Here is a 19,590-nt window from a genome sequence, read left to right as displayed (position 1 = left end):
TTGGGTACTGATAAGAGGCCAAAGGGCTGGGTGGCATTTAGGCTGAACTGTGCTGTAGATTCTCTATATTGATTTACTATTATGAAAGCCCTTCCCACCTCTTATTCTTCTCTGCGGCCCTTTGAAAAAAAAGCATCATTTTCAATCACGTTGATGAAAGTCAGTGGCTCAGGAGTTTGTCCTTTTTACTTTGGGTCATTGGGCTATTGTACGTGTAAATGTTAGGAAAGAATTCAATAATATCAACATATGTGGCATTATTATTCATATAAGCTTTCCTACCCTAACTGGAGAAATCTACACTGAAATTACAACAGTAACTTTGTGTCATCATCTGTCACAGTAAAGCAAAGACTTATGTTACCGACCACAATCACCCAGACGGTGAAAACAAGCTACGTGCATTAGTCAAAATTCTGACGAATGGCCTCAGACAGGAAACGCTTCTGTTCAGATAGTTCTGTTTTCACCTCTGAAAACTCACAGATTAACTTCAGTCAAGCTAGCTCAACATGACACCGGTGACATAAACCTAAAAGGCTCAATACCCTGGAGTATTTACCATCACCAGCCATAAGGCTCTTTCCACCTCTCTGCATCTTTTTCTCCATTTCACAGCTATCAAAGGAGCTTTATTCTGCCACCCCCCACCCCCCTTCCCCCAACAAGCCCAGCATGGCACTTGTCTCCTCACATTCCCCCCATGACTCTCTGATTGATAAGAAAAACTCCTTAGCCCTCCCTCCACCCATCTTGCCCTTGACCCGTCTCCATGCACTATTCATTGGGGTTTTTTAAAGTCACATTGGGCTTGCTTGGATTGTCCGCTGTTTGAAGCGGGGGGCGTTATCAATCTCTCTGCAGAGAATCTCTCCACTTGCCGGCCCCCGACCCCTAGGGTTTTATGCATGCGTGCCGGGTTGCGAGAGTGAGTGCACCCTGTCCCAAGTAGACAGGGCATTTATTCACTCAACTCTCAAAGTCTGTCGGTGGTTGGCGGCCATAACTATAACGGTCTCAGCCTCGGTCTGTCTCCCTCTCTCTCTCTCATTCTCTGTCCCATCTTTCAGCCTGGGATGTTAGCATGCGCAACAAGCAGCCAGTGCTTTGGCCCTTTGACAGGCAGACTGTGGGGAATAAGACGGGTGAGAACAGAAGAAGACGAAGGAGAAAGAGGCACAAGTCAAAGCGGTGCCCTCGAAGGGTCAACTCGGTTTGCTGGCGCCGCCTCATTGAGAATCGCGCAGCGTTGAGCTTAATGACCATGCATGGATGAACGGCAGAGGCCAGAGCAGTGCCGCAGAGAGGACACTGTCACGGAGGAGAAAACTGGAGAGTCAAGTGCTTGTGTGCAGGATCACAGACAAAATGACATATGAGATATGGCAAAGGAGGAATCACTACGTTGTACATTTGTTTTGACCTTCTGTGTCATTCACAAATCATGCCACCCTTCCTTCCACGTTGTCTCTCATTGTGTTGTGATCGATTGAGGGAGACAACTGGTTATTCACGAGCACCACTCCGGGTCAATACGGTTCTCCCTATCTGCCTTCAATGGGAGACTGTTTTATTCTCTCATTAAATGGGATTCGACACTGCCACCCCGTGCGCATTTAGCCGTATCTCTCCATGACAACCAATTAATGCATGTTCAGACACCTCCAGGAAATGCCCCCTACAATAACCCAGACAAAGGATACGGAGGCATTCAGCTAAACATTGGATTGCAGCATAGCGTCTCTTCCCTCCCCCACCCTCCTGAACCATAAAGGGTTAACTTCCTGTGGCCACATTTTCATTTCCTGTAGTGCTGTTCATATTGGTTGGAGGTGTTTATGTGGAACTCTCTTTCTCTGTTTATTACACTGCCAATGACAGATCAGTTTCTCTGACCCCTCTGGCTAGCTTTAAATAAAAGGAGTTTATTCCAAGGCAGCGGCCACACTGTAGACTGCTAACATGAAAGCGCCTGAAGAGTGCCAGGAAAGCAAAAGGCCAGTTAAAGGGAAATTATATTCCTAAACAAGGTTTGACAATAAACGCATGAGTGGGACAGATAAACAAAAGGTACTGTACCTCCTCTTATTGCTTTTCAACAGAGTGTATGAAAAGGCACAGGGGATTTGGTGTGCTTGCTGTGCTTTGTTTACTGGTTCTACTAAATATTTTTGCTCACCTTTGGCTTTCCTCTACATCTGACTCAACCATATGTTGTTTAATGGCTGGCTTGTCGTAGATGTGTAATTCAAAGTCACATTATCCCCACTTGCTCAAAGAAACCTTTTAGTTAAAGTTTAGATATACTATAGGCATTAATATGAGCAGAATCGATTTTATTTATAAAAGGTACAATGTTGTTTGTTATTATACTGCACAAGGTTGTATAACAAAACAAAGTTTGTAGTGCCTTCATGCTACACACACAGAACTTAACATATAATTAAGTGTATATTAAAATATGGTAACATACACACACACACACACACACACATATACACACACACACACACATATATACACACACACACACACACACATATATACACACACACACACACACACACACACACACATATAATATATACACACACACACACACACACATATATACACGTATACACACACACATATACATATATTCTACCCATATGTATCGATTGAAAAATTTTAAATTAGCCGAAATTTTGCAGGAATTCATGAGTGGATGTGGCCATGGATCATATGTCTTTAACAGCGTCAATTTAATAGATCTGATTCAAATTGCTGTGACAGAGCAGCAAATTGCCCAAGGATAATGCAAGAAGGAAAAAAGACGATGCCATAAATGATCCAAGAAGTATAAAGACTGAAAATCAGTTCAATTTATTAGATCTTGAACAAGAATAACCCTAAAGCAAAACCCCTCAGTAGCCTTTCAAATGTTATGATACAGCGTTGACAAAAGGCGTAAGGATCCTCATACACAGACATGTCTTATATCATTACAGGCAGCCATTATGTCAGGCACTACTGAGCATGCTCCGAGATGGCCAACAGTCCATCGGGGGTCGTTGTTATCTCTTCACAGAGTCGCTTCACTCGCCGTGTTCCCCTCAAAGAGTCAATGTTGCGGCACATCAGAAAGAGCCCTCGCCTCATTAAGCCATTGATATTCTGAGATGCCGGCGCCCTGCTGAACACCATATATAGGGACACAGTGTGTGTTTTATGAAGAGACTCCACTAATACAGAGGAAAAAAGACATCATCATGTGGATATAGGTGCTGTGTGTGTGTGTTTGTGTGTGCTTGTGTGTGCGTGTGGGGGGGGGGATATACTTGTGTGATTATTGTGTTCCATAGAGACGGAGTGAGAGAGACAGCGTGTGTGTGCGTGTGTGTGTGTGTGTGTGTGTGTGTGCGCGCGCATGCATATGTGTGTTTGGAGGGAGGAGGACTCAGTATCACAGCCACAGCCCGAGGCAAACCCACTGTTATAAATACAGCATTCTAATGGTGACTTTATGATGTTGCCTGTGTGAGACTATGGCCCCCAGGGGACCACTTCCCCACAGCCCTTCTCCTCCCTCATCTCCCTTCGCCTTCTCCCTTTTTCTCTTATCCTCTACTATATTCTCCTGTTTCCCCTCATTCAGAATTTACAGCCTAACTGGGTAAGATAGGAGCTGTAAATCCCACCCCCTCCCCATTCCCTCTGCTGAATTATTTATCTGAAGGCCCTGTGACACAAGCAGCAGATGAGGACCCTGGTTAAGGAGATAAAAGGTGGAGAAAGTGGGGCCTAATTGACCATGATGGTGGGGTAATGGAGAAATATTCGGAGCATGTTTGGGTGGGGAGGTTTTACTACGTGCCAAAGTGTTATGTGCATACTAAAGTGGTGTTTTGGTAAATAAAAGTAGACTTGTGATTGTGTGTTTGTGCACTCACATTTGTGTGTGCTGCATGAATATCATCAGTGCTAGGGACTTAAGACATCTTGAGCTATGTGTGAGTCAGCAGCAATGTCAATGAGTCATTTGTTTCCTTTTCCATCTCCAAAGAAAACGCAGACCTGAAAACAGCGGAATGGAAAACTCTTTAATTAAATCATCCAAGCTCTCAGCGACACAATCATCTCACTGTGTAACATCTCTATCTTGCCTTTGTTTTCCCTCTACTGATGCAACCACTTCCTATATATTGCACTGTTCAAATGATAAATGGTGATAAGAGCGGGCCATTAATACACTGCACTGCAAAAGTCAAAGGGGACAGGACAGAAAAGTGTATGTGATCCCCCCCACATCCACACACACACACACTTGCTCTTACAGTTCTAATAGCTCTGCAGCCTCTATCAGGGCGGCCTGATTTCTCACCCTTCCATACACTGTATTAAGCAATGACATGGCTTGATCGTGTTGACCCCGGGATGTCAACCATCTCATTCCGATGACCTCCAAGTTTCATTCTACCAAATGCCTCTGGCTCGGGGCCAGGGCCCTCTATAGAGTTAGGGTGTCTGACAGGGAAGGCAAGGGACAGAGGGGGCTGCAGGGGGAGAGAGGTAAGGAGGAGGATATCTGCAACACTAATAGATCGTTATCTCTCCCCCTCACCATTGGCCTGGAAGAACACCAGGAGCAGCATGTCTACTGAGATAAATAAAAGAAAGCCTCCAGATCGATCCTCCCCACCCCTCTGATTTTCGAGAGGCCTTGCTGTGACCTTTCCACAAGATAAGGTGGTCACGAAGGTCAACCCCCCCCCCCCCACCACCACCCGTCCATCTCTCTAAGGCAAACAAAGGGTGGGTGGTGAAGAATCAGAATGGGTAAATTTGTTCTCTAATGCTCTCCACCCACCACCCCACCTCCGGAGGGGTCCCAGGGAAGATTGACAGAGTCACAACAGCGGATTGATGAGATGACGACTGTCAGCTTGACCTTTTCTGAAATGCATCAGGGGGTCAAAAGATGGCACGTTCCCCCCGCTCGATGCAGAGGTAAGCAGTGCCACATCCCAGGCGTCACTGTCTTATTTGTGTCAAGTGACAGCAAGGGAGCAATCTAAAGAGCAGTGGTGCTGGGATCACGTCTCTGTTATTCCTCAGTTGAGAAAGGTTATAGAAACAATCTATAGGAATTTAGATTCACTGCCTGTCATCAGCATCCCACATAACAAGCCACTCTCTCCTGAGGAGGAACCCACATTCACTCTAAGACAGAAGACAACTTGCTGCTTAGGCCATTTTGGTTCATATGTATCGGTACCTGGTAGAATGTACATTTCTGTTGACAGCTGTTCTCTCGATGGTTGTTCATTGTGTCAAGACGAATCCAAGAAGATCATTCGGTGCTTGAACAAAGAATCGTCAAAAGACTGCTGATGTCTTTCTCATTCTGTCACTCGCAAATATACTCTTAATTTACATTAGTTTCACTGGAGAATTCAGCTCCGACGCCATGTCCTTAATTAATGTGCAGTTGCATTCCCCTTGCTTTCACTTTGCAAAAGTCGATAACCTGAATTCAAGAGGCTTTTGAAACCAAACAGCAGGTTCGTGTTTACTTTGAACAGTTACCTTATTATACACTCACATAATACATAGACAGCATCAATTTGTTTTCCTCACTGTTGTCAGGTTTGACTGAATAGGGACAGCATGTTTGGTGTGCTGTAGCTCATAACCTTGACACAAGTAAATAAAGACATAAGCAAGAGTCCAGATTAGGTCTTATCTTGAGTAAAGGTGCTGCGTGGTGTCAGCTGAAGAGGCTAGGGGATGAAGATAATAACCTTTTTTTTCCAGGTGGGAGAGGACACCTTTAATTCCCTCTGTGTCCCTGTGAAGAAAGAGTATCCCTCAATGTCTTATCTCTGCATCATCTCTCTCTTCTCGCTGAGCGAAGAGCATGGACACATCTTAGAGATAGGGCAGCAGCTCCTACAGATTAGAGGCCAGCACATATCCAATCAGAGAACTGTAGTCACTGCTGCTAACAAATTCAGGGGGGAAAAAAGTTAGAGTGTGACTTGATAACATTTCAAAACGATAGCACGACTGACTTGTGTTTTTTATTTTCATGCATAATGTACTCTGCGTAATGTACGGTATGCTCCTGTATCCCCAGCGACGGTGTATGCATGCCGAGGTTGCCAGTGACTAGAGCTAAACACTTAGTGTAATTGAAGAAGGCAATGTGCAAAAATCAAGACAGATTGGTGCTGCAAACGGGGGCCACCTCCCTGGAGCCTCAGTCTATTAACACTGTCACTCTGCTCATCAGCCCAGCACCTGCCCGTTCCCCCTCCCGGCTGACTTTAATCATGCTCACTAATAAAAGCCATTATATCACACGTAGTACATCACCTGCTGTTAACATGGTGAATGCCACATAGGCAACTTCAACAGAAAGAGATAAAAACACTAACTATAAACCCACATGGTAAACTTGACATACTTCTGGACCAACGGGATCACTCAGGCGAAATGATGAACCTCAGCCACAGGGGGGATATTATTTGGCTACCTCCCTACCTGTCTTAGAGGGACAGATAGCCCATGTGGATGTTTAGAATGATTACATGCAATAAAGATGAATTGCTCCTCCTCTGTGTTTATGACTTGGCGTCGGTGCGTTGTCAGAGGCAATATAGCAGAGATGGTAAACAGAGACAGGTGCATTTGTTTACTGCTAATGGGAGCTAGTAAAGCAACAATGCTAATGTCCTCTTCAGCAGCAGACTCTGGGCATCTGTTTGGTGGGAAGACATTATTTTCAATACACATTAGTAATCAAACAAAGCAGTCATGGCAACTGATATGTATTTTTGAGCATGGAGTAGAGTTGCATTCGCCCCTGGTCTCCTAAGGGCTAGCATGATGTGAAGGGTTATGGAGGGAATATCATTGAAATTGCAGTGTTCACTTGGGCTAGCCAAATTTATTTAAAAGGGAAAACAAACGTAAATGGTAAAATCATTACCCATACTGCTCATTGTAAACATCCATCACAGTTTACAGACTGACTTACTGGCTAATGTTAACCTGTAGTACTTGTCACGGTTGTGACAGTTTTCCAGTGCAACGACAGATTATTGCTGACATTTTCAATTACCTCACCTCAAGTGTTTTTAATGTGTTTTTTCCCTATTGGACTGTCATGTAAAAACGCTGTGTTCCCAGATCTTAGCATTTTCTTTAGTGGCTGTTGTCAATCAACCTTTAGAAAAGACACTATGAAAATCAGACCGATGGGGTATGAGAGACAAAGACAGATTGACATATTTACCCTTTTTGTGCACTTTATCAAGGGTCATAAAAGGGTCCTTATCCCCCTTCCTACAATAATGAACGAGAAGCCTTGTAGGCTCCAAGTCCATTGTGGTCCAAGAGAGTACAAGAGATGCCAGGGAGTGGTACAAAGCTAGTGTTGTTTTCCATAGCTTAGGTGATGATAGCTGAATTAGTCACTTCTGGCCATTTTCAATTCAACTCACTTCCTAAAAGATTTAATAATATATCAAATAATGTTGGAACAATCCACCTATTGTTAAATATATAATTCATCTTAAAGAAATAAGGAAATGTGTCGTTCTTCTGAAATTTGTGAAATGCCACTTCATAGCCAATATGAACACAATGTACTAGTGATAGACCGATTAATCAGACAGCAGATTAATTGGGCCGATATCTGTCATTTTGAGATCAGCCACTGCAAAACCCATATTGGTCCACCACTAGAATGTACTGCAGCAGAAAAATAATTTTAACAGCCTCTTTTGCTTTTTCACTTGAAACAAAGATTGGGAATCCTGGTCACTTTTCTCTCTTGCAGAGAAGAAGATCTCAACAACACTCTGAGGAAAAGACATTTCACTTTGCAGCGACCTCACTAATAGCAAAAGTTTATAGTTATTTGTGTGTTGTCAGGGGGAATGAGTCGTCAGTGGCTGAGGTCGACAGCGAGCCAAGTGCCTGAACACGGACCCGTGCTGCTTTGATGGATGTAGGGAAGAATACAGTGAAGTGATGGCAGAGGAAAAACTCCCCCACCCCACCATACCCCCTACACCTACTCTCAGCTACTCCATAATGGAGAGTGCTTTCGAAGACAGCAAAGCCACAACGTGACGTCAGAATCGAGTCTCAGGGAAAAGAAATCGGGAGACAGAAGAACAAAAAAAGGGAAGGAGCGAAAGAATGAAGCGGGATGAGCTGCCAGTGAAGTGTGTTGGTTGTGCGTCAACCCCTGAGCCTCAGATGCAACACAAGGAAGGAGAAGGAGGAGGGGGTTGAAGTGGAGGGGGAAAAAGGAATAAAGGGAGGGAATAAATCAATATTTCTGCGACGTGGCCACTCAAGCCACTGCCAATGACAGCAAACATCATGAAAAGATATGGGAGCAGGGAAGGGGGAAGAAATGAAAAAGATAAGACGAGAACAGTAAAGTAAATGACATCTGAAGCTATTTCCTCCAGGGCCCTGCCTAGTGTTGAGCCTCGAGGACTCAGCGGAGTTATGGGCAGAGTTAAATTTCTATTAGCTCTGAGAGGAAATTTAAGTTCTCTGTCTGTGGAGGAAGACTCAAGTGCGACGCAAAGTACCCCCATTGTCATGTGACAGATGACAACAGGGCGACCTTAAAACAAGTCACAAGCTTCACTACTAAATAGTTACTGTCAGTGAAATTAGTTTAAAGTACATGGAAGACATCTTGTGTTAATTTAGTGCAATGAGATCCAGGGCTTTAAAGCAAGCAATTTGTGCACATAGGTCAATATAGGCATCAACTGTTGATGGGAAATTTTATTCCTAGGTGCTACTGACACCTGACAGTGGGAACAGTGATGACAGTGATGTTACAATAATGGCTGCAGTTATGCTATTGCTTTTACAACACATAGTTTCACAGCTCACAATTAGACACTTCCTCAGAGTCTTTTCTGATTGACATCCTGCAGCTGCTACTGTTACGATACTCTCCAAACAACCATAATATATAGGGACACATGAATGAACCACTGGTCTAAATGATTTCTCAGGAGGCTAGATCAAAAGACTCATTACGTGGGTTGAGTTCTTCTTAGTTCCAACCCGTCCAGTGTGCTGTATTAAGATAAAGGACATTTTGTCATGACGTGGGAGGAACCTTTCCCACCAAGATTTGACAGCCATCAGTACATCACTTTTCTTACAATAACTGGGTACGCAAGGGTGGAGGAAAACTGTTATTTTGGAGTAAACTGATGCATCTTCTTCCTCTTCTCCCTGCTGTGGTGCCCAAAGGCATTTCAGAAAAAGGCCTTGACTTAAAATAGTAGGAAAAAAAAACTTATACATGTTGCATGACTAAGAACGTTGTTTGAAACCTGATAACAATGAATAACTCACTTTATAAAGATGGGTATAACATGTATGCCTTGCTCTTAACTGATGTGATTTATCCCCCAGTGATTTTTTTATTGTATATGTAGGTATTTCGTATATTTGCATTGTATGTTTATTCACTTGTGTATACAGCATAATTTGTGTATGTTAATGTTACATTTACACTTACATTGTATATATGCATGCACATATGTCCATTCATGTATGTACTGTATGTATCTCTCCAATAAAGACCGAAATCTCTATGTGTCTGTCTGTCTTTCGATTATGTCAGGAACTGTTCATCCAATCGACTTCAAATATGGCGGGTATGTTGCTGTGGGCCCATGGGAGTGTAGTGTCGTGTTTGGCGCAATTTTAACACACAACATGTTCAGAATTAATAAATATAATAGAGAACAGAGCTGAGCAGCAACAGCGAGAGTGGGGTATGCTCACCGCAACAGGGCTTATATGCTCCGATGTGGAATTGTAAAAAAAACATCACCCAGGTTCGATATAGGCAATAATATAGGAATGTGTTGAAACAGAGTTGTAAGCGCTAAATATCTAGCGGTATCTCCGCCATTGTCGTGTTCCTTCAGTGTAATTAAGGCTGTAGGTCAGGGGTCGTCAAATAAGTGAGAGTGTCCATTTAATGCAGTTAGTAATGCACAGGCCTTACAAGTGAAGAGGCGTCACATTGGCCCCTGTGGACAGGCACTGCACTAGTTTATATTTACTTTCTGCTACACTGGTTTTAGATTTATTTTTCTTTTACTGTTTTATGTACTTAATTAGTACTATAGGACTCTGTCCATGTCTTACCATTACATATGTGTTACCATAACAGAGACTCAACCATATTTACTTATATCTCTGATTTGCATTGCAATGTGTCTTACTAGGATTCCTCTCTTAGTGCTGGAGCTTGTTGTGACCTGACTGTCTTTTGTACAGTGACATTACAAGCATTTTCAAGGGGACTGCTTAAAGAGGTTGTAACTAGGGATGAGCGAGTACACCACTATCGGTTTCTGTAGCCATACTCGAAATGGGCAGTTATATCCCAGATCTGGGCGGGAAGGTTCCTATATTTACTCTGATGATACTTGCACTTACTGTATATATTATGTAATCCCTGGGTTTGAGTTAAAAGGTGCTTAGCAGCGTACAAGTGTTGTCATATTAGGCTCTGTCACTTTAAGAGGGTAACCTCTGACTCTGAGGAGTGACAGACTATGATGTTTATTTTAAGAGAGCCCTCCGATTCGTCTATGTAGATAGCTATGCTTGACTAATAGGCAGAGAGGAACGGATTTACACCGGTCAGCCTTCTGCAGTGTGTGTGTGTGTGTGTGTGTGTGTTTTCTGTGGAGTTAGCCAACAGCTGCAAAAGAAAGAAAAGTGTAATTTAATTAAAATACAGAGACAGTTAGAAGCCTGGCTAGTTTATAATAACTTTGTCACACAGATACACAATTTTGTATATTGTACTGTGTGTAAGAGCTATACTAGTCTGCAAATAGCAACAGGTTAGCACCATCACTAACAGCAAGCTAACGTCGTACGGACACTGGAGCCCCTGACTGCACCGTGTGTTTCGTGGAAAGTACTTCTGGCTTCGAGGGAGACCATCCTGTGCCCGTCTTCATCTTCATCTTTCTGAGAGGATTGCGAAACATGACAACAGCGGGATTCATTGACATTGCTGTGAAACTGAGCTTACAAGCGCTACAAGCGGTAAACATCGCTGCCCAACAGGCACTCCATTGAGCAGCATAACAGGTGGGGGGAAACAGCTACGAGCTCAGTGACAGTCAGATCATAACATTTATTAAACTTTATTAAATGTGGAAAATGTTAAACAGCACTGTCTCCTTACATGAGCCCAGTGGTGAGTGAAAGCATCTTTTACCATCCTGACTCCGTGTGTGGGCCAAATTGTTGTGCTGGATATGGATTACGGTTGTTGTCATATTGTTGTTGCGGCTATAGAAAGGGTCTGAATCCCTAAAACGTTGTCTGTGCGTGTGTGCATTGTGGCCTTCAGTGGTGTTGAGCTCACTACTGTTTGCTTATGGCCCTGTAGGATCATTTGTTCTGAGCTTGGTTTGGTCTGACATAGGCTATTTTCACATGGGGAGCCCTCCTCCTTTTTTTACAAAGCCTGACCGGAGCGACCTGCCCACGCTGAAACACAGACACAGAGGACAGTAGCAGCGGTTAAACACCAGAACATAGCAGTAGGGTATTTCTGATTGTTTGGCAAAAACACTTACAATGCCAAGAAAAATGCAGATTTTTATAAATGGCATCAACGTTTTGGGAGATTCCACGATATATTGCATTTCACAGTTAAACTTTTCATCGTCAAATTCCGCAATTCCATCTGCCTAATTATATTTATTTTAGTCATTCCTTCAGGAGGTGCGGGGGGGGGCCCAAAACAATAGTTGGGGAAAGTTGGCAAATTTAGCTATGCCGACTTTGCTGAGCCTGCCCAATGAAAGATACACAAATAGTTATTGAAAAGCCAGGATGCTAGCTAATGCAGACATATCATGTTGGCTTGATGCAGTCAATGTACCGATTTCATTCAACAAGCTTTAGTTTAACGTCAAGCTGATAAAAATATTACTGTAAAGTTGCAGTGGGAGTTTGCCTAAGGCTGCATTCAGACTGCAGGCCAATGTGACCCCAATCCAATTTTTTTTGCCCATAAGATCTTTTTGTGCGCTGCAAATTATCTTAAATTGTGTGTTTTTTACGCACTTCAGGGAAAGTCAAACGGGTGTTTGTTTATTCGGAAAGGCTTTAAGCCTATAATACTCAGTGATAATATTTTGATTTATTTTACACAATAGTAGGCCTATTCATTTCAAACCAATTCATCCTTCTGCCATGTGAGTCGTTGTTTCTCATTTCTTCTCATTTCTCCTCTTTATGTGCGTACACATGGTTCAGAGTTTACTTACACATTGCACATTTTCCCGTCAAGTTTGTTTTTTTATAGATCAAAACTTTTGCTTGGGAAGTGGCGTACGCACATTTCCAGCCCTGTTTTGTACATACGCACTGTTTATAAATGAGACCCAAGACCTATTTAAATGCAACCTGAGTCTGGACACTCAGGTCAGAATTGATGCAACTTCACTCTAGAGCAGCTGTAGTCACAGTCTTGCTGTAGACGGAGTCACGGGGAACAAAAAAGCTCCACAAAAGCCATTATTAAGGGTCTCTTCGTCCTCAACCTCGCTATCATCTGCTCACAAATTCCCTGTCTTACACCTGAAATCCACTGGACCGCGAGCTCTTTTATGAGTTATGTGCATGCTTTCAGGCCGCGGACTGTTCACACCGGAGTCTGATATGGGCGACATTTAAGCACTAATGTGAACTGTCAAACAAAAAAAATTGGATCTGGGGAAAAAAATCAGAAGTGAGCATTAAGGCCTGCAGTCTGAACGTAGCCTAAAATTCCAGCATTTTGTGTGATGCCGTCTCCAGTGTGTTGGTTTCTGTGTTGGAATCTACTCGCTCATTATTTTGAGCATGTGCACGAGTACGCGCTTGGAAAGGTAGTGGTTGCAATCTGAAACCTCACCACTAGAGGATGTAGGAGAGAAGAGGAGACGAGTGTCAGCTGGTGGGAAGATGGGTGGGAATCGGTGGGAGTTGAGACTCTAAGTGGAGGAGCTGTCTCTTTGTGGGTAGATGTATGGAGCCCCCAGTTTCTGTATGCAGAAAGACAGAAGGGAAAGGAGAAAAGAGGTTTGAGTGTGAGAGATGTGAAAACTGCACTGTAAAAAGTCCTTCAATGCAGTGGTGGTTCTAGACCAATTTTATTCAGGGGGCCAGGCTGGGGCCAGTTGTTTTGTCAGAGGGACACATTCAATCCGGGATAAAAGAGACAAAGGGAATGTTCAAGTTTTCAAAATGTCTTGTTTAGTATATAATGTAATGTTTTAGTATGTTTCAGTAACTTACAGTTATTTGTTTCAGTAACAGGATCTTTTCAGTAACTTAGTTATAATTTTATTAATTATACAAAAAAAACATTCCTGTTAACTTTAGCTCAAGTTACAGTACATTCTTTGATACAACACTTCTTTGTAGGGCTTAATGAACAGTATCAGCTCTAGTGTATGAGACTTTTTCTATTGTCTACAATGCTGCATTCAGTTTAATTTCGTCGCAAGATATTACTATGATCACTGTAGAGAAGGGCTATTCAATTGGGCCGGATTTTAAAACCAGAACATTTTCTCACGAGTTGGGATCATTAGGATTTTATTGACACACTTGTATTGGTAATCCTTATTGGTTCAGTTCTTTATCGATGCTCTTATCAGTCCTATTTATTACTAAATAATTGCATATTTAAAAAAATAATAATTTAACATTTCTTATTAACTAAATTGTTTCTAGAGCAGCAACATGATTTACAACAGCAAAGTCACTAATAGCTCACTGGAAACAAATCTAAAATGTCAGTAAAATAAATCATATTCCTGACAACATACTGAGTGAAGTTTAGAAAGAATGAACAGCTCAGTCCCTCCTGTCCTCCTCCTCCCTGGTGCTGGTAGAGAGGAAGGCTGGTCTGTCTCAACCATCAGCTCAGTGTATAATATGCCATATTTTAATGTAGGTGGCAACTAAGCTGAACAGTCACTAAAGACTTTCACTTTAGCTTGTTTGTAACAATAAGCTATTAGCTGAACTAGCGCTGTGCTTGTAAATCCAAAACGCACGTGTGTGGAGGCGCACTGCATACACAAAGCGGAGAGGCTGCAGGTCGGACAGTTGTTGAGCCTTGATTGGCAGTGATCGGTACAGCACATTTGAAACTCAACCATGATGATAAGGAAACCATATAGTTCACTCTTTAGCTACTTCCATTCGCTATACATTTAGTTGTACTTTTGTTGTCATATCTGTTAGATTATGTGCTGGCTACATGGAGGCTGATTCACAGCTTCAATGGCCCTGTCCATACGACTTTATTTTCAAATGTAAATTTCTTTCAACAAATAAATAGAAAGGAAAAGAAAATTTAAGTTACAGAAAAGTAAAAAGTGTGAATGTTCCTGTAACTTGCCATTTTCTACCATAAAATTGATTTTGTTGTACTTCCTAAAAAATATTTTTTCACAAAACTCAGTTTAAGGACCTATATCATAAGTAAATCGTCAGGACACGCCAACTTTTCAGTTAGTAACCATAGCAACAGCACAACTCGTCTGGGCATGTCTCACACACGGCTGTAACGGACTTGACCAAACTGCTGTGCTGACCTGACCAGCGTTTTCAGCTGAGCTGCGGACAATACATCACTAAACATATGTAAGTAACCATTTTTACTTGTAAAAGTTTAATTTTACTCGAATTTGCATGGCTATATTACGTTTTCTCATGCTAGAAAACCACTCAGTTTTACATTTAACTGATATAATAACCCCCTTTACCACTGCATAGTACCAGCTTGACTCTCCTCGCCTTTGTTTGGTTTTCCACTGGGAAAAGTTGTACCTGTACCTGTTTCCAGGTACTTTTTTTCTTATCACCTCCGTTGAGGTTCCAAGCGAGCTGAGGCGATACAAAATGTGATGTGAAAACACAGCAGACTACTGAATGGTCAGAGGGAATCGTCACTATTCACTGCATCATCATTGCGCGTGCCAGACAGAAGCCAGCAACAGAAAGTTTTATATTTTACAGTTTTCATATGTCCTTTCATCACTAAATCCACTTCTGAGAAGTTGTTAGGTGAGAAATCAACTGTGCAGATTTTGAATATTGACAGTTTTACGAAAAGTGATGGCGGAACAAAAATGTGCTTGAAAGTTTTCGGATTTGAGGGGCTCCGCAAGTGGCAACGGGGCAAGCCTGCGCCAAACCGCCCAGTTACAGACCCCTCTGGTCCCACTGTCACAGAGACCCCTGCAGCAACAACGGCAGAGGAAAAAACACAGCTGTAAGGTTTTCATACGGCTTACCTGTCTTTATATTCTGAGTAATGTTGACACTTTTTAACTTAAATCAAGAGAAAGCTGTGTGTAGGTCGCTGGTGTGTGTGTTGCATTGAACATTACGTGGCGGCAGTTGTGTGTGGAGTCGCTATGACGACCAGCTACATTGAAGGGTGCCATCTCTGGGTACTATCTGCAATGGAAAACGGAGCACTAGTGATGTGCGATACCACTTAATTCCTATCCGATCCAATACCAAGTAATACCCAGGCTAGTATTGCTGATACCAATACCACTTTTTACATATTTTATTTCTAGTTTAATGTGACCTCCCCCCTCCCGTTTCTGTATTTATGAGAGAAATAAGGAGTAGGCTGTAGCCTTACCAATTCAAAATAATAGCTGCATAATGACAAGACATCAAACTACTGTCATATTCTTTAATTATAATGAAAATATCTTGCTCAGAACTGCCGCTTCATAACATCATCCTATTGTGACAGACTTAATGTCAGATGTTTAGCGAAGTTTGCAGTGTTGCCAAAGTATTTCACTGTCTTTATACACACACACATCACACACAGCGTCATTATTACCTACACAGCTAAAATACAGCCAGACGTGACGTGTTTTTACAGTCAGCCAGTCAGTATTCAATCGCGGGAAATGTAAAGGGCTGCAGCAGCTCACTTCAAAGAAGCTCCGTCACAGAGCTGTAGTGCAAGCATGACTTTGACAGGCGGAAGGAAAAGTAGTTCCTATCAACCGAGTAGCCTATAATTAGACCATCCTGGTGGCAGTGAGATACTTATGGTAAAACACACACTCACTCCAAATTACTGGAGCAGGAAAAGTTGGTATCAGAAATATCGATACTTTAGGATCAATCATCACTAAGGAGCACGGCCAAACCGAGTCGAGTACAGTCGGGTAGAGGCAAGTTGAGCTGGTACTGGTAATGGAAAAACGGCATTAGAGACATTTTGGTTGTTGACAGGTAACATTATTAATGTAGTTTTAATGAATGTTAAGATATTTTGTCTCAAACAACTCGCTTAAAATAACCATGAAGCAAGCTTTGGAGAAAATTACATGAAATGAATTAATATTACTACTAGCTTTGACCAAAGCAGGATGGCGGGTCCTGCTTCTCCTCCACACTCTTAACACAGACAGCCCGGTAACAGGAGCATCCTGTGGCATAGAGAAGAACTCCACATGAAAGAACGTCCATTTAGCGGGAGACTCACAATGGTTGGACCCTAGTGAATGGAAATAAATGTAGATAAATGCATATTTCCTAGCTTATGACGTATCATTACAGGTTTTAATGTTAACTGCTGGGTCTGTATCTCCTGCTATATTTCCTGCTTGACTGCTGTGAGAGAGTCAAATCAATTTTAATGAATCAAAGACTGGCTGTCCAAAAATCAAAACATAGCCTAGTTTTGTCAAAGTATCAATTTGTACAAAAATATTTTCATATGGTTATCTTCACCTCTTTTGTGTGTGTTGCTTTTTCAGGAGACCACCAGATCTCCTCCGAGGAGCATATCAGCTACCCTACAAAGCTACAGGCCAAAAATACATTCCAAAGATGAAGAAGGGTTAAGAGCATTCTCAGACTTCCTAAATGCCTGCCTGCAAGCCATGCCTTATGTGAAGGGTCTAGAAATATTAAGTGACTGTGAGGAAAACCAAAAGCTAACACAGAAAGTTCCTGATTGGTTAGCATCCCGTTGGAATTGCAGAGTTACGACAGCCCTCATGGAAAATAAAGAGTTTCCCACTTTTGAGGATTTCACAAAGTTTGTGTTAGTAGAAGCAGAGACAGCATGCAACACAGTCACCTCCGGCGCCAAGGAATGTCGTCACCGCCACACTTGTGATGTGTGCAAGGGAAGGCACCCGACCTGTCTCCATGATTAAAACTACAGAAAACATGAGTTTAGAGAAAGGCCTTTATCCGTTGTGAACACAGCTTTAAACGCAGCAGATGAAACCACAGTAGCCATGCCACTCAACATCGCTAGAGGGTGTCAGTCCTGCAGCACTTCCATGATCGTCCCTGTGTGGGTGTCCTCTGCTACAAATCCATCCCAGGAGCAGCTTGTCTATGCATTATTAGACACTCAAAGTGACAGCACATTCATCGAAAATGAGGTAAGCAAGGAATTACAAGCAGATGCCTATCCTGTGAAACTAAAACTTGGAGAGATCATGAAGAGTGAAAGGGTTTCCGGACTTTGTGTGAGAGGCTGCAATTCATGCTTTCACATTGACCTACCTCCTTCATACACAAAGGACTGCATTCCAGTGAATCATCCAGCCTGTGTCATAGAGTCGCAGTAAAGGAACTCCCTCCTGTAACGCCGTTGGATGTGTTAAGTGCCCTGGAGTCAGACTTTAAGGACACTAAAACAGACGACAAGACTGTCTCACAAGAGGATCTTGTTTTCTTGGACAAACTCAAAGGGAGGGACATTATGAAATGCCCTTGCACTTTAAGCAACCATACCTGATAACAAGAAACTCGCTGAAATCAGGCTGTCACTTAGGCCGGAAATTTCACAGAGATGAGAAATATAAGAAGGACTACACAGCATACATGAATACATGGTCATTGAAAGAGGTGATGTTGAAGAGGTAGACGAAAACGGAACTAATGGTGAACGGTGGTATATTCCCCATCATGGCATATACCACCCTAAAAAGCCTGGTAAACTGCGCGTCGTGTTCGACTGTTCAGCAAAGTACGGCGGCACAAGCCTAAATGAACACCTTCTTCCAGGCCCAGACATAATCAAACAACCTAACGGGCATCCTCATACGGTTCAGACAGCATCCCGTAGCTCTCATGTGCGACAGAGAAAATGTTTCACCAGTTCCATGTCCAGAAGGATGACCGCAACTACCTGCGCTTCCTGTGGTGGAAAAAGGGAGACACAGACACACCACCTCAAGAGTTTCAAGTGAAGGTACATCTCTTCGGTGCAGTGTCATCCCCTGGCTGTGCGAACTATGGGCTGAAATACTTAGCCAAGGAAAACAGTCACTCGCATCCATAGGATCTCAGTTCATGGCAAGAGACTTTTACGTTGATGATTGAGTCACAAGTACAAAAACTGTGGAAGAGGCTATTCAGGTGGCACACGAGGCAAGATATGCGCCAAAGGTCGTCTCCGTCTTCACAAATTTGTGTCAAACAACCATGCTGTCCTACAGTGCCTACCCTCAGAGTGTGCAATTGATGCCAAGACAAAGGATTTGACCTTCACCAACATACCACTAGAGTGAGCATTGGGGATTCACTGGAGCATTGAGACAGATAGCTTCAGATTTAACAACACTTTGAAAGACCAACCAGCGACACGTAGAGGCATATTGTCCAATGTGGCCTCCATATATAATCCCCCTAGCTTCCTTGCACCATATGTTCTCACTGGGAAGAAGATCTTACAGGAAATGTGCCACCAAGGTGTTGGCAGGGATAACCCCTGCCAGAGATACAGAAGCCACGGTGGGAGAGCTGGCGACACGACTTCACCAACCTAGAGAAGACAAACATAGCTCGATGTTACATACCTGCCAATTTTGGAGAGTTTGTAGAAGAGCTTCACCACTTTTCGGATGCGAGCACCAGCGGATACGGGCAATGCTCTTATCTGAGAGTCAGGAACCAAAGAGGAGACGTTCACTGTTCCCTAGCCATAGGAAATGCCCGCGTTTCTCCCACAAAGTTGATCACAATACCGAGGCTTGAATTAACTGCAGCAGTGGTCTCAGTCGGTGTCAGCAACATGCTCAGAGAGGAGCTTGGGTCTTTTAATGGGAAAGAGTACTTCTGGACAGACTCCAAGGTAGTTTTAGGCTACATAAATAACGATGCACGGCGCTTTCACACCTTTGTTGCCAACCGGGTCCAGAAGATCCACTATAGCACAACTCCCTAGCAATGGTTTTATGTCCCTACAGATGAAAACCCAGCAGGGAGAACTGTAAATTAACTGCTTACATCAAACTGGTTCACTGGTCCCATGTTCCTCTGGGAAAAGAAAATATCTACACCAAAGGATGTAGTATCGGACCTATTCATAGGAAATCCAGAAATCAAAAAGGTACAAACGCTGCAAACAAAGACCACAGAATCAACGAGTCTTGCCGACCGCCTGTCTAAGTTTTCATCATGGTCCCGAGCCATCAAGGCTGTGGCGCGCCTTTTGCGACGGGCTAAGAAAATGATTTCAAGTGCTCTTAC

General features: G+C 42.9%; 1 long non-coding RNA gene across 3 annotated transcripts in view; it reads right to left on the bottom strand.

Annotated features, from left to right (window-relative positions):
* Nucleotides 1–2,828: 2,828 nt before the first annotated feature.
* Nucleotides 2,829–19,590, bottom strand: part of LOC119886567 — a 36,987-nt gene continuing 20,225 nt past the window's right edge. The window contains exons 2-4 of one of the 3 annotated variants that reach the window (XR_005441514.1): nt 12,965–13,094; nt 5,784–11,550; nt 2,829–4,056 (exon numbers count right to left, since the gene is read on the bottom strand). This is a non-coding gene — a long non-coding RNA (uncharacterized LOC119886567). Of the gene's footprint in view, nt 11,551–12,964; nt 13,095–19,590 lie in introns of all 3 variants that reach the window. The other 2 variants (XR_005441512.1, XR_005441513.1) reach the window with 2 other exon arrangements.

The sequence above is a fragment of the Micropterus salmoides genome, unplaced genomic scaffold, assembly GCF_014851395.1.
Source record: "Micropterus salmoides isolate LMB-PRFRI ecotype aquatic unplaced genomic scaffold, ASM1485139v1 Ms_hic_scaffold_4, whole genome shotgun sequence".
NCBI classification, from domain to species: domain Eukaryota; kingdom Metazoa; phylum Chordata; class Actinopteri; order Centrarchiformes; family Centrarchidae; genus Micropterus; species Micropterus salmoides.
Note: the sequence above shows the minus strand (reverse complement) of the source record. Positions and strands in the feature narration are given on the sequence as shown.